Source organism: Antennarius striatus, chromosome 20, assembly GCF_040054535.1.
Source record: "Antennarius striatus isolate MH-2024 chromosome 20, ASM4005453v1, whole genome shotgun sequence".
In the NCBI taxonomy this organism is placed as follows: Eukaryota; Metazoa; Chordata; class Actinopteri; order Lophiiformes; family Antennariidae; genus Antennarius; species Antennarius striatus.
The window spans coordinates 16,981,974-16,996,807 of NC_090795.1; positions in this window are offsets into that span (position 1 = coordinate 16,981,974).

Here is a 14,834-nt window from a genome sequence, read left to right on the forward strand (position 1 = left end):
TGAGTAGCACCTGGGCTCAATTAAGACAAGCTGTCATAGTACTGTTAAATGAAATGGGTGTGTCCATGGATGAAGAGGTAGAGCGTCCATTGACTTCTCTGGCAGAGGAGCAAACTCCTGATGAGGAGAAAACCCCACCACCTTGTAGAAGGGTATCTTTGGAGGGGTCCCGTAGTACCTCTCCTCAGTTAAAGATACGTCTGGCTCGGTTGAAGCTAGAGAGCGAGGAGAGGGAAAGGGAAATTGAGTATAGACACACACAGGCTATGTATAAGTTAGAGTTAGAGGCTAAAAATGCATTGCAAATTGAGCTGAAAAAGCTAGAGTTAACACCTGAAGTTTTCGATGCCAGTAGACAAATTTCTCTGGTTCCAGAGTTCCGTGAGTCGGAGGTGAACCAATACTTTGAGTCCTTTGAAAGAGTAGCCACCGCGTTCAAATGGCCAGAAGAGGCTTGGGCACCCTTGCTACAAAGCAAGTTTACAGGGAAAGCCCGTGAAGTAATGAATAAAATGCCTCTGAGTGACAGTCTTAATTATCTGGTTTTAAAAGAGGCTGTCTTACGCACTTATAGTCTTTGTTCTGAGGCGTACCGACAACGTTTTCGGCAGCATAGGAAAGCTCCAGAGGAAACGTTTGTCGAATTTGCAGCAGAAAAACACTCTTTTTAAGCGTTGGTTGAAGGTTAGTGCGGCCACTGATTTTACGACTGTGTGTGATTTGATGTTGATGGAGGACTTTAAAAAGTCTCTGTCAGAGCGGTTGGCTTCCTATCTGAACGACCAGAAGGTTTCTAAAATATCAGACGCTGCTAAGTTAATAGACCAGTTTGTACTCACTCACAAGCAACACTTTGAAAAGAGGGATTCGTTTGAAAAACGGGACGGAACCAAAATCGGTTTGAAACACCGCTCTCAGAGAGGTCGGGTGTCATCACCTCCTCCTGCCGACCGTCGCTGTTATAAGTGCCATAAGAAAGATCACTTGATTGCCAACCGTCCTTTGTTAAAAAACAAAAATGGCAAAGCTGAATCTTCTCTGAATGGGTTGTGTAATTTAGTTGCCGAACCTGTTGGGGTTGATGACAGCTTAGTTTCCTCTTATGATCCTTTTGTGTTCAATGGGTATGTTTCTCTTGGTTCAGGAGAAAAACACCCAGTGAGTATACTCCGTGATACCGGAGCTGCGCAGTCATTCATCTTGGGTAATGTATTACCGTTCAATGAGGAGTCATCATGTGGGTCGAATGTTTTAGTTCAGGGGATTGGGATGGAATACATCTCAGTACCGTTACATCATGTTAACCTCACCTGTGAACCGGATAAGTGGTCATTTTGCTGTTGGTGTCCGGCCTTCACTACCCATGCGAGGTGTTACGTTTCTTTTAGGGAACGACGTTGCTGGGGGAAAGGTTACGCCTGTTCTGGACTTGGACAAACCGGATGTCTCGCAGTCAGTTGACCTGGGGCGGGTCTTCCCTGACGTGTTTCCGGAGTGCGCAGTCACTCGTGCGCAGGCCTGAAAGTTGGGTAATGTAGTCGACTTATCAGACTGTTATGACCCTACGGGTCATGTACTGTTATGTATGTGTTGTGCTGCAGTGTTCTCTCTCTCCTTGGTTCGTGTGTGTGTGTTCTTTTTGTGAATGAGGGAATTAGGAGCAGGTGGTGTCCGCTCATTCGCTGGCTCGCCTGATAGCTGCCGCGCGATTGGTCAGGGGGTGGGTCCCCTGACCTATTTGAACAGCCCGCCAACTGCACTCTGCCTCCTCCCCAGCCTTCCCATCGCCATGGAAACGCCAGTTTGCTGAAACTGTTGCAGCAGTGATATAGTAGCGATCAGATAGTTGAAACTGTTAAGCATATCCTTGTGAATACGTGTAAATGATTGGTAGACAATTTGAGCAGTTGGTAGGAGGGAGAAGCCATTTTCTTTTAACCCTTTTCTCCTGTTTTAAGTTAGGTAGAGAGGTTAGTAAATTGTTATTTATTTCCCTTTGTTGGGAACGTACGGTTGAATTAGAATATTTTTTGTTTGTTATGTTGGCAACTGTTCTCCCTCTGAGGCAAATAAAAACTGCTCCTTTTTTGAACTTGGCTTACTGATGTCGCTGGCCTTTCTTGTGGTGAGAAGACGGGGGAAGCACACAAGCATGTTATGTCAAAGGTTCCCCTAGACCGGGGCATAACACAGACACTGTGTTAAAAGTCTACATGAGAACACATGCCCTACTGTTCAGAACACAGAAAATACCAATAAGCCCATGTTGAAGGAGATATTTTTTAATGGAACATCTTTATGTATGACTCGTGACAGCCTTATTGAGGCACAGAGAGCTGACAGTAATTTGTCAAAGTGTTACGCTGCAGCTGAGAGTCCACACACAGTAAAGAACAAAGATGTGATGTACACTGTTGAGGATGGGTTGCTTCTGAGGAAGTGGAGGTCTCACAACTTGACAGTGAGTTCAGTGTAGTGGTTCAAGTGGTCATTCCTGTAAAACAGACAGACCGTATTATCCTTGGTTCATGATCATGCGTGGTCAGGTCATTTAGGTGTAACAAAAACCTATGACCGTGTGTTGAGACATTTCTTTTGGCCAGGTTTAAAAAAAGACGTAGCACAGTTCTGCCATACATGTCACACATGTCAAATGGTTGGAAAGCCAAACCAGGTTATTAAGCAGATGCCTCTTCATCCTATTCCTGTTATAGGTGAAGCTTTTGATCATGTCCTGGTTGACTGTGTGGGTCTGTAACCTAAGACCAAGAGTGGCAATGAGTACTTGCTAACGATAATGTGTTTAGCTACACGCTACCCCGAAGCTATACCGCTTAGAAAAATAACATTGCAGTCTGTAGTTAAGGCTCTGATCAAGTACTTTTCTACATTTGGGCTGCCAAAGATAGTACAAACTGATCAAGGTACTAACTTTTTATCTGGTATCTTCGAACAGGCTTTAAAAACTTTAGCTATCACTCACCATACATCTACTGCTTATCACCCAGAGTCGCAGGGGGCCCTAGAACAATGGCATGGCACACTGAAGTCTGTGTTGCGCAAATATTGCATGGAGAATCACAGAGATTGGGATGAGGGTGTTCTGTTGGCTTTGTTTGCTATTCGAGACAGGACAGGAATCCTTGGGTTTTAGTCCAGCCAAACTTGTGTTTGGTCACACTGTGAGAGGACCGCTGAACGTTCTCAGGGATGAAATCCTGGGGGAGGGACTGTCACCAAAGAAAAACATCCTCAGTTATGTGAGCAGGTTTCGTGAGCGACTGCATGGTGATTTTCAGTTTTTCTGAAGTCATCAAGTTTGGTTTTTACATATACGTTTGTAGACCTTATTGCTGCTAATTGAATAGTTGAAATTTTTACCTCTGGTAATACTGTACCTTTTCAAGTATTAACGTATGTTGTATGGAATGGGCTAATCCGGATATGCTTGTTTTATATTAACTGGGAGTTAATATTATGGAGGGGAAGTTTTACGAGTGGAGGTATGTTATGTTTATGTTGTTTCCCCTTGGTTTGGGTTTGTGTTCACCAGAACTGTCCCTTCTCAGTAGGTTTCACCTGTGTGATCATTCTAAGGCACAGCTGAAACCAGTTGCTCTCCAATCAAAAACTCACCAATCATCTCTCACCTGGTTTCTATATGTCCAGTTGTTTCCTTTGTGGAGAGAGGTGGCAGATCCCATTTTTGGCTTGTGTTGTTTGTGTTATCTTGTTTTCCCAGCCTAGTTACAGTTTTGTTATAATATTGTTATTTGACCATGTTTGCTTTTTTTCATGTTAATCTAATTTTGTCTTTTCTTCTCTCCTTTAGACGGGGCCAGAGCCAAGAGGTAGGGAACTTAGCTAGACACCTGCAGGTCTACATGGTGTTTCCCACCTCACGTAGCCAACCCTCTGTTATACACATTAGGTAGAGTGCTGGCACTAACCTTTGTATTTTTGGGGCACTACGGTGCCTGTTTTGTTAGGGTTAGTTTGGGTTATTTTTGGAAGAAGGGTTTAGTTTATTTTGGGACTTTTATTTAGTGACCAGTGCATAGCTTAGGGGGTTGGGGTCTGTGTTCGTGCTCTGTGTCCCATGGAGAAGTTTTGGTTTTGTAAATAAATTATTGTTACTTAGTAACTTTGGTTGTCCTGTCTCCTTCATTTACACTCGTGCTGTCTTATGTTACGCTGGCGGTCTGACCATCAAAGGAGGGCGTAACATTACAATTTAATTTAATTTAATTTATATCAAATCAATTATAAGGACATGCAATGAAAAATATACTAAAAATGAAAAAAAAATTCTTGCTCTTCTGCAATGTGTGAAAACAATGTGGTGCCCTTGCGCAGCTGTGTGATTGTAGTGGAAATACACAGAGACTTGTGTCCCTGCTGGAAAATAGCCTATTTTATACCTGATAGAGGTGATGCAACATCTAATAGTGTGTTAGTGTATGTCTGTATTTAGTTTCTGTAGCTGTGGTGTCATAAATGGTGGTAATTGCAGTCAGTTTTGTTGTGACGCAGTTGTGTGACGTCTATAAAGGTGTGGTCGAGGGGTTCTTCCGTGCAAGAAACAATAAGAGTGGGGCTGACGCCGGTTTTTGTCCCATTTGAGAGAAGTTATAAACACCTCAGTCCTGAACGCTACATAGGTGGCAGCGGTGGGAGCTGCTCACAGTATTACGGGATGTATTCATGCAAGTTTGACTAAAGATAACATCACTGAAGGCCTAGGTGTGAAATGCACGGCCTGCCACTGTGTATATACAGTATATATATAAATAAATAAATAAATATATATATATATATATATATATATATATATATATATATATATATATATTACATTATACACTTTGTCAATTAATTATTTGGTCTCACATTTTTTTTTGTAGTATAGTCATTTCTAAGAGCCAAAACAGATGTCAGAATTTATCACGCATGAAGACACAACAGCTGCCTGTAATGGTATCCAAGGCCAGCAGGTAGTTTCACGTGCACATGAAGCATCAAGAAATGAACCGTTACTCGAAACAGTTGCCTGAAGTGGTTCAAATCCTCATGAAGCCTCATCTCGCTAAAAAGTTTTTTTTTATAATGTAAATGGAGTCACAGAAATGACGAGGAGGCACGTGTGACGTGAGCTGCGTGAAAATCAACTCGCACCAAGGTAGAGGTGGATGGGAATAAGAAGAGGCGATCACAGCTAGGTAGCAGGTGTGTCGGTAGATTGAGTGTCACCCCTCGACTGCACAGCCACGCCCAGCCTGTAACAGAAAGCAGAGAACATCTCCACCGGGAAAACAAAGTCCTTTCAAAATAAAAATTGCATGATCAAAATCAAGGTTGATTATGTTGAAAAAGAAAACCAAGCTGAATTGTTTTTGACCTGCTTGTTAATCCACATGTTGACTTTCAGTGGGATTTATTTGTACTTAATTCATTAAATAACTCATTTTGGTCTTAGAGGATCATAAATCCCTGAAAGAATAATTAATTTTGAAGAACCATTTTTTTGTCTTTTTTTTTTTTTAATCTAGCCAGGTTAGTCATGCGAGCATGAAATCGATATGACGTGTAAATCAAAAATAAATTAGGTTTCCTTTTGTTCTCCATGAACAATCGTTTCAAATTAATTGCAAAGCAGACTCCATGCTTAAAGTAATGGTCCAGTTAATTTCCAGGACTGCTTTACATAATGCATATAGCGTAACCTGGATTTAAAACAATTTAAATCTGGGGTTAACCAGGCTAATGACATTCATTTTCTACAAGGAGAAGCAGCACAGAACATACAAAGAAATGAGCTTTCCATTGTCCACCCCCCCTCCCCCTACCTCCACATGGAGACGCAAAAGCTGAGCGGCTGAAATTCAAATGGAGTCGGTCCTTCAACTCAGAAACCATGGTGCGAGCTTGGATGGCTTGCTGCCATCTGTTACTACTGTTACTGATAACTTTTCCAAAAAAATATCTGATACCTTGTGCAAAATGAGATTTGTGACTCTTACATTTAATATTATAAATGTTAATTTTAAAAGCTAAATGGGAGCAAAAAGCCTTTTTTTTACATCTAATTGTTGGAATTTCACCTCTTTCAGTCACATTGGTGCTGGATAGTCGTAGAATCTCTGGCCTGTGAGGTAATGAGTTTGTTTCGGAGATGTTTGCACAGCGTTGATCAGTTATCTGGGATTCTCGGGTCAGAGGTCATTGCAAACTGCTGTACACCAGGTTGTCAGAGCTATTCAGTGGCCAAGTCTCCATAATTTGGTCAGAAATATGAAACAAAGTGAAATAGGGCAACACATGATCTGGTATTCAAGCAAATAAATAGGGTTATTCTAGTTTAATTGAGAAGCTAATAAAAAACATGGTATTCAATGGCTGATAAACACAGAAAAAAGAAGAAAATCAATATGGAGCCGTGAAGCGGAATGGAAAAGATGAGTTTCATTTTATGTAAACATGTGAGCTACGTGAGTTAAATGTTTGATGCATTAAAACTTATTTTATTCCAGTTCCATTAACTATTCCAAAAGCACATCGCAGTATTTTGATGCTGTGCCTCTGGTTGATGGGTGGTCTGCCGCTCAGGCCCACAGCAGCCTAACCTTCATACACACATTTGTTTTAGTTATTCTTAATAATGAGGTCCTCGGGCGTCAGAGATTAGAGACTGGGAATGTGAATGAAGTGTGGGGAGCGAGAAAAAGGTGGAAATGGGAATGCATATAATTCAAAATAAAACTAGTAATTCTTCAAATTTGTTATTAGTGTTAGAACAAAGATGCCTTAATTCCAGCAGTCTGTTATCACTCAGAAAGACTGCAGCAACATATTCATCTGTTGCAGTGTTATTGTGGGGGTTTTTTTGCTTGGGTTTTTTTTTTTCCCGGTCAACTTCTCACTGTGCCACATCCAATTTAAACTACGGATTGCAGCAGAAAAATAATCCTTCTGTGCTCTATGCTATGTGATGTAACTGCAGCCCAGTTTAGTCTCACAGGTGTAGCCAGTAATGCAGTAAAATAAAAATAGATGAAGTGTGTAGATGGTGGAACTCTCAAATTGAGTTTTATATGTTCACAGTATGGCTTCATTACTGAGTCACATCTGCTAACAATGAAAACATTTTTTTTAAATTCAATGTAGTGACAATTTGAGATATGGAAGAAGTTCACTTCAGTAGTTGTAGTTCAGCTACAGCCTTACAACACATGATTTAAAAAAAACAAAACAAAACAAGAAACAAAAACCATAGTCACTTAGGATAGTCATAAAAAAGAAAGAAAACACTCAAATGATACGTTATAGTTATATTATTCACGGTAATTTAAATGTCGTGCGTTAAGATGCGTGAATGCGTGAGGGATTACTGTATTGCCCAGTGACAGCAGCAGAGTTGTCCAACAGGTTTCTCAGTGGCTGGTTATGTTATTTAACAAAGGTTGTTCTGATCTGTGAAAGTTAACCGAACAGTGTCTGAGTCTGTAGGGTCCATTTTTGGGCAGATTGTTCTGTTATAAGGGATTGGTTGGGCGAAGAGGACCCATGCTGGGGAAACAGTAGGGGGGAAGGGAAAGAGGAAGTTTGGGGTGAGGAGCATGAAACAAGGAGGAGATCCAGGGGGTGAAACAGTGAAAGGATCCAGGAACACTTTCAGGTTCACTTTAAAATCACTTCCATTGGAAGCCCACAGGATTTTGATAATTTACAGAATGTGTAACATTTAGGAAAACTACAAGGTGTAACTAGTCTGATATGCTCTGGACAGTATAACCAGCATTTAGTGTCACCTGGAGCAACGTGTTTCTGTGGAAAGTACAAAAAAATAAGACATCAAAAGAAACTTCTGTCAGTGTGTAAAACAAAAGTGAACATTTAATCATGTTGGTGGACAGTGATCCACCTCTAAGAACAATCAAACTGATCCTTTTCCTAATCTTGGTGGTCTGATGTGGAACCTGAAGTCTGTCTGCTTCCCTTCTCTGTTATAGTCACACTGATGTATAAAAACCCCAGTACCTTCTCCCACTCACCCTGATTTCTCTAAACAGCAGTCCAGTTGATTCAGATTCAGCCTGATTCGGATTAGCTGTACTTTGATGAAAGAGTACTTAATAACACTGGTGTATTTGCTCATAAGTGGTCAAATTGACTTGTTGATAAAACAAAGGACTGGAAGACAGTGGGAGAAAAGAGTCCACCAGCCCAGTACCACATACCTACTATACCCGTCATATTATTAGTGTTTGGGTATCAAATAACTGTTGGCTGTAATGTGAACACTGACTGGTAGAGATTATGTTACAACACATACATTAAACTTTAAGGTCACATGTAGAATCAATCTAACATGTTGTAAACATCTGGTGAAGAAAGGTGCAAATGTGTCAAACTCAAGGCCTGGGGGGCCAAATGTGGCCCGCGAGAGCATTAAAGGTCATAGTGTCTAAAATGAATAGGACAAAAGCATGCTTTGACCAGAAACTGCATTTCCCACAATCCAGTAATTAAGCACATTTTAATCCTGACAAAAGTTAACGTCCTAACTTGTGTCTGATGTTATTTTTCTTTATTCATTGATAGTTTGATCCTTGATTAATGGAGTTCTGTGGTTTTAATAACCTGACAAATTAAAATATTTATGCTATAACAGAAACAATTTTTTTTTTTTCTGTATGACTTAAATGTTTGTAACTTGAATAAGTAATAAATTCAGTTATTTAGCATTAAGGAGTAGTTACATTTATTTTACATTACATTGAATTACTTTTAGTTACATTTATTAGTTACATCTGACCCTTTCAGGACAGCCGTTATGCTGATGTGGCCCTCAGTAAAAAATGAGTTTGATTCCCTGGTTTAGATCCATCATGTAAAGATGCTCATCTATCAGTACAAACAGTGAGATTTCTATTACTACACCGGATGCCTGTAGGTTTGGAAACGAGACATAAACAGGTGTTTCAATTAAGGCTTCATTGAGTCATTGATAGACCGATCGTTAATGTCCTTTAAAGTAGTGATAGAACGTGTTTTGTGTCAGTCACAACCCAGTGAAGCTCCTGACAGACACAGTCTGCTCAATGATTGTGTATTTAATGACAGTGTGTTCCAATATGGCAGAAAAATAATAATGAAAAATATGGAAAAAGTACCTTATATTCATCTATAACCATTAATTATTTTAACTGTCCGTGTTTTATTCAAATTATAGAATTAGAATTAGTAATCTTTTCTAACCTAACCCAGTGTTTTCACCTCCTGGCTCGGCTTGTGGTCGACCTGCCAATCAGAGAGCTGCTCATTAGTGAAGAAACTGCTGATGCAGCACCAGAGACAAAGCAAACCATTATCTGGTCCTGATGGGGTGGGGGTGGGGGAGTGTACAGAAGTGACTCATAACGCTAATGGATCTTTACTGGGACAAAAGCGACAGAAAGCATTCTGTGGATGTATTAATTATGCTGAGAAACTGAAAGATAACCGCTCAAGTTTGCAAACGGCGGCAAAGCGTAGCGGACGAGGGGCTCACGCTTTGCTGTAAATGTGAGTTTTACTACAGTCACTCAGTAAATGAAAGACCAAGTTAATGTTTCTGATAAAGCAGTTTTATTTGAGAACTTATAATAAATCTTGATCATAAACTGAAAACTGTTTCCCAGCACCAACCATGCTGACAACCTAAAGTTATAAAAACGTCCCTGATGCCGGGAAATATTTATTGTCTTTAAACTTGTAATCTCTGACAATTATTGCCTTCAAAACAGCAAACCTCTGCTGGATTTCAAGTAATTTGTACCATACAGTATATTTTAACCAAACTCCTTCTCATTCTGGTGAAAAATATTGGACTTTAACATCTTTGAATAGTCACAGTTCTGAACTGTATTTGAGTAAGAGGTTTTTCAGGTATTGCACTCTGTATGCTTTTTGTTTATGTCAAACATTGAAATAAATAAACTTGGAATAAACCTATTTTCAAGAGAAAAAAACACTGGTAGTGCTGCTCAATTTTAATTCAACTAAACAACAGCGAAGATAATTTAAAATACATTTACAAAAGTTTACAGCCACATTTTTAGGAAGAGTAAATGCTTTCAACTCGGTTTTCTGTCCCAATGTTTTACACAAAGTGATGTCATAAAAATAATTAGTATTTAAGTACAGCATAGTCACAGCCACAGGTAGGAGAGTACTTGGTGTGTCATCTGGAAGGAAAGTAGATAAGGAGACTTGGTGGTGGAATGAGGAGGTACAGGAGTGTATACAGAGAAAAAGGTTAGCTAAGAAGAAGTGGGACACTGAGAGGATTGAGGAGAGTAGACAGGAGTACAGGGAGATGCAGCGTAAGGTGAAGGTAGAGGTAGCAAAGGCCAAACAAGGGGATTATGATGATTTGTATGCTAGGTTGGACAGTAAGGAGGGAGAGACTGATCTATACTGGTTGGCAAGACAGAGAGACAGAGATGGGAATGAGGTGCAACAGGTTAGGGTGATTAAGGATAGGGATGGAAGTCTATTGACAGGTGCCAGTAGTGTGATGGGAAGATGGAAAGAGTACTTTGAAGAGTTGATGAACGTGGAAAATGAGAGAGAACAAAGACCAGAAGAGGTGACTGTTGTGGACCAGGATGTAGCAAAGATTAGTCAGGATGAAGTGAGTAGGGCATTGAAGAGGATGAAGAATTGAAAGGCAGTCGGTCCTGATGATAAACCTGTAGAGGTATGGAAGTGTCTAGGAGAGGTGGCAGTAGCGTTTTTGACTGGGTTGTTCAACAGGATCTTAGATAGTGAGAAGATGCCTGAGGAATGGAGGAGAAGTGTGCTGGTGCCCACTTTCAAGAACAAGGGAGATGTGCAGAGTTGTGGCAACTAGAGAGGAATAAAGCTGATGAGCCATACAATGAAGTTATGGGAAAGAGTAGTGGAAGCTGGACTAAGGGCAGAAGTGAACATTTGTGAGCAGCAGTATGGTTTCATGCCAAAAAGAGTACTACAGATGCAGTATTTGCTTTGAGGATGTTGATAGAGAAGTTCAGAGAAGGCCAGAGGGAGCTGCATTGTGTTTTTGTAGATCTGGAGAAAGCTGATGACAGGGTGTCCAGAGAGGAACTGTGGTATTGTATGAGGAAGTCTGGAGTGGCAGAGAAGTATGTTAGAGCGGTGCAGGACATGTATGAGGACTGTAAGACAGTGGTGAGGTGTGCTGTAGGTGTGACAGAGGAGTTCAAGGTGGAGGTGGGACTGCATCAGGAATCAGCTCTGAGCTCCTTCTTGTTGCTATGGTGATGGACAGGCTGACAGACGAGGTGAGACAGGAATCTCCATGGACTATGATGTTTGCAGATGACATTGCTATGCTATGGACCCTCTCCAGTTTGCCTATCAGGCCAAGGTTTGGGTTGACGACGCTGTCTTGTACCTCCTCCACCGCATACTCTCCTACCTGGACGCCGGGGGCTGTGCCGTCAGAATGCTCTTCTTCGACTTTTCAAGTGCCTTCAACACCATCCAGCCCCGGCTCCTGCAGGATAAACTGACCTCCATGGCTGTGGACCCCTACCTCGTGAGCTGGATTACGGACTACCTAACGGACAGACCCCAGTACGTCCGTATGGGGGACTGTTTGTCTTCTATGGTGACCAGCAGCACGGGGGCGCCACAGGGGACCGTTCTATCCCCCATACTCTTCACCCTCTACACATCAGACTTCAATCACAACTTGGATACATGCCACATACAGAAGTACTCCGACGACACCGCGATAGTGGCATGTATCCGGGAGGGTGATGAGGGGGGGTACAGGGCATTGGTGGCTGACTTCGTGGAGTGGTGCCAACAGAACCAGCTCCAGCTCAACGTCTCCAAGACAAAGGAGATGGTTCTGGATTTCCGGCGGGCACCTCCCTCTCCACAGCCAGTGATCATCGAGGGCAGTGAGGTGGAAGTGGTAGGAAACTATAAGTACCTGGGACTGCAGCTAGACAGCAGACTGGACTGGTCACTCAACTCCAACTGTGTGTACAAGAAGGGGCAGAGCAGGATGTACTTCCTAAGGAGGCTGGCCTCCTTTAACATCTGTCCTAAGCTCCTTCTCATGTTCTGTCAGTCCGTAGTCTCCAGTGTGCTGTCATACACCATTGTGTGTTGGGGTGGGGGGGCCAGGAAAAGAGATATGGACCGTCTGAACAGACTCATCCGCAGAGCGGGCTCAGTGGTCGGGCTGAGCCTGGACTCTGTGGATATGCTTCTGGAGAGCAGGACCATGTCTAAAATTAAGGCTATCATGAACAACACCAGCCACCCCCTACACACCACCTTCTCCCAGCAGAGAAGCACCTTCAGCGGCAGACTGCTGTCACACAGCGCCTCCACAGAGAGGCTGAGGTCCTCCTTCGTGCCCCGTGCCATCAGGGGGTACAATGACTCTCTCAGGAGGAGCGGGGGGGAGGTGGCGAGGTCAGCACGGGGTTGAATGGATTTAATTTAATTTAATTGTATACTGTTTATATTTTTATACTGTTTTATACTGTTTTATATTTTAATTCCATTCTATACTGTTTATATTTTAATTTTATACTGTTTATATTTTAGTTATAGTTTAGTATATAACTCCTTTTAGTGCTGCATGTGTCTGTTAGTGTAGTGTATGTCTTGTGGTATGTCCTGTGATGTCAGTGTTTCTTTTTCTCCTGGTGTTTATCCAATATTATTTGTTATGTAATGCCTGAGCAGTGGATATATACAATTTCCTCCAGGACTAATAAAGTATCTATCTATCTATCTATCTATCTATCTATCTATCTATCTATCTATCTATCTATCTATCTATCTATCTATCTATCTATCTATCTATCTATCTATCTATCTATCTATCTATCTATCTATCTATCTATCTATCTATCTATCTATCTATCTATCTATCTATCTATCTATCATTGTGATCTGTAGTGAGAGCAGGGAACAGGTGGAGGAGAAGCTAGAGAGGTGGAGGTTTGTCCTGGAAAGGAGAGGAATGAAAGTTAGCCGCAGTAAGACAGAGTACATGTGTGTGAATGAGAGGGACCCAAGTGGAAGAGTGAGGTTAGAGGGAGAAGAGATCAAGAAGGTGGAGGATTTTAAGTACCTAGAATCAACAGTCCAGAGCAATGGAGAGTGTGGAAAAGAGGTGAAGAAGCGTGTCCAGGCAGGATGGAATGGGTGGAGGAAAGTGTCAGGTGTGATGTGTGATAGAAGAGTTTCAGCTAAAATGAAAGGAACGGTGTACAAAACTGTGGTGAGACCAGCGATGTTGTTTGGTCTAGAGACAGTGTCACTGAGGAAAAGACAGGAGACAGAGCTGGAGGTAGCAGAGATGAAGATGCTGAGGTTCTCTCTGGGAGTGACCAGGATGGATAGGATCAGGAATGAGTACATCAGAGGGACAGCACATGTTAGAGGTTCTGGAGATAAAGTCAGAGAGGCCAGACTGAGATGGTTTGGACATGTCCAGAGGAGAGATAGTGAATATATTGGTAGAAGGATGCTGAGTTTTGAACTGCCAGGCAGGAGGCCTAGAGGAAGACCAAAGAGGAGGTTTATGGATGTTATGAGGGAAGACATGAAGATAGTTGGTGTGAGAGAAGAGGATTCAAAGGACAGGGCTAGATGGAGGAAATTGATTCGCTGTGGCGACCCCTGAAGGGAAAAGCCGAAAGGAAAAGAAGAAGAAGACAGCATAGTCACAGTCGGAGATTAAAAATGTAACATTTTAACACAAAAATGGAAAATAATCCCACCTTTACTGAAACATAATTTCCCACATTGTGATAAATGAGTTTCAGAAAATACAGTATTTAAAAAATATTATGATATGATCTGATTATTTCTGTTCAGAAAGTGAGCAATGACAAAGCAGTTGACACTGATTAACTTCTTAATAATGTATTTTTACGTGATCACAATGGCTAATCAAGCTGTTCTGACTGAGTGAACTGGTTTGACTGTTGTTTACTGGCTGTTCCAGGTTCTGTGCTGTGTGTTCATTTACATGAGCTAACAGGTTCAGTACTATCATTTCTGCCTCTAGCAGACTGTGACAGCTGTGCTAAAAGAAGAGCACAAATTTGATTTCTGCAGCAACCACAGATTAATACAATGACACACTTACATCAAAATATATTTTATTGTTTTTATAAGTCTGTGAACATCTGTCTGTTTCTCAAATTGTCCCTCCTGGCCGATGTTTGTGATTTAAGATCTGGTGCTCTTTCTGCTACACCACTGCTCTTAATTTGAGATTGTCCTTGAACCATGCATACAGGGAAACAGGAAGAAGACCAGCAAGCTAGTACCTGATAAAAATGGGGCCGTCTCCCTCAACCTCATTTCACAGCAGGCTGAAAGTGGGACAGTTGCACCTTCACTGGATTTCACTGTTTTGTATTGTGCAGCGTTTTCTGCCACACTTGTTCCTTCCCACAGACTTCCCACTGAGGTGCTGTGATACAGAACTCTGGGAACAGACTATTCTCTCATAAATTTCTTTGTGTCTTACCCTCTTGCTTGAGGGTCAATGACGGCCTTCTGGACAGCAGTCAGGTCAGCAGTCTAACCCATGATTTTGGTTTTGAGTAATGAACCAGGCTGGGAGTTTTTAAAAGCCTCAGGAATCTTTTACAGGTGTTTAGAGTGAATTTGTTTATCCAGATGATCAAGTTTATAGATTGTTTAGAGTACCTTTTCATGATATGCTAATTTTTGAGATAGAAATTTTTGTTTTTTCTTTACTTTTTTGCCGAAATCATCAATATTAAAACAATAAAAGTCTTGAACTA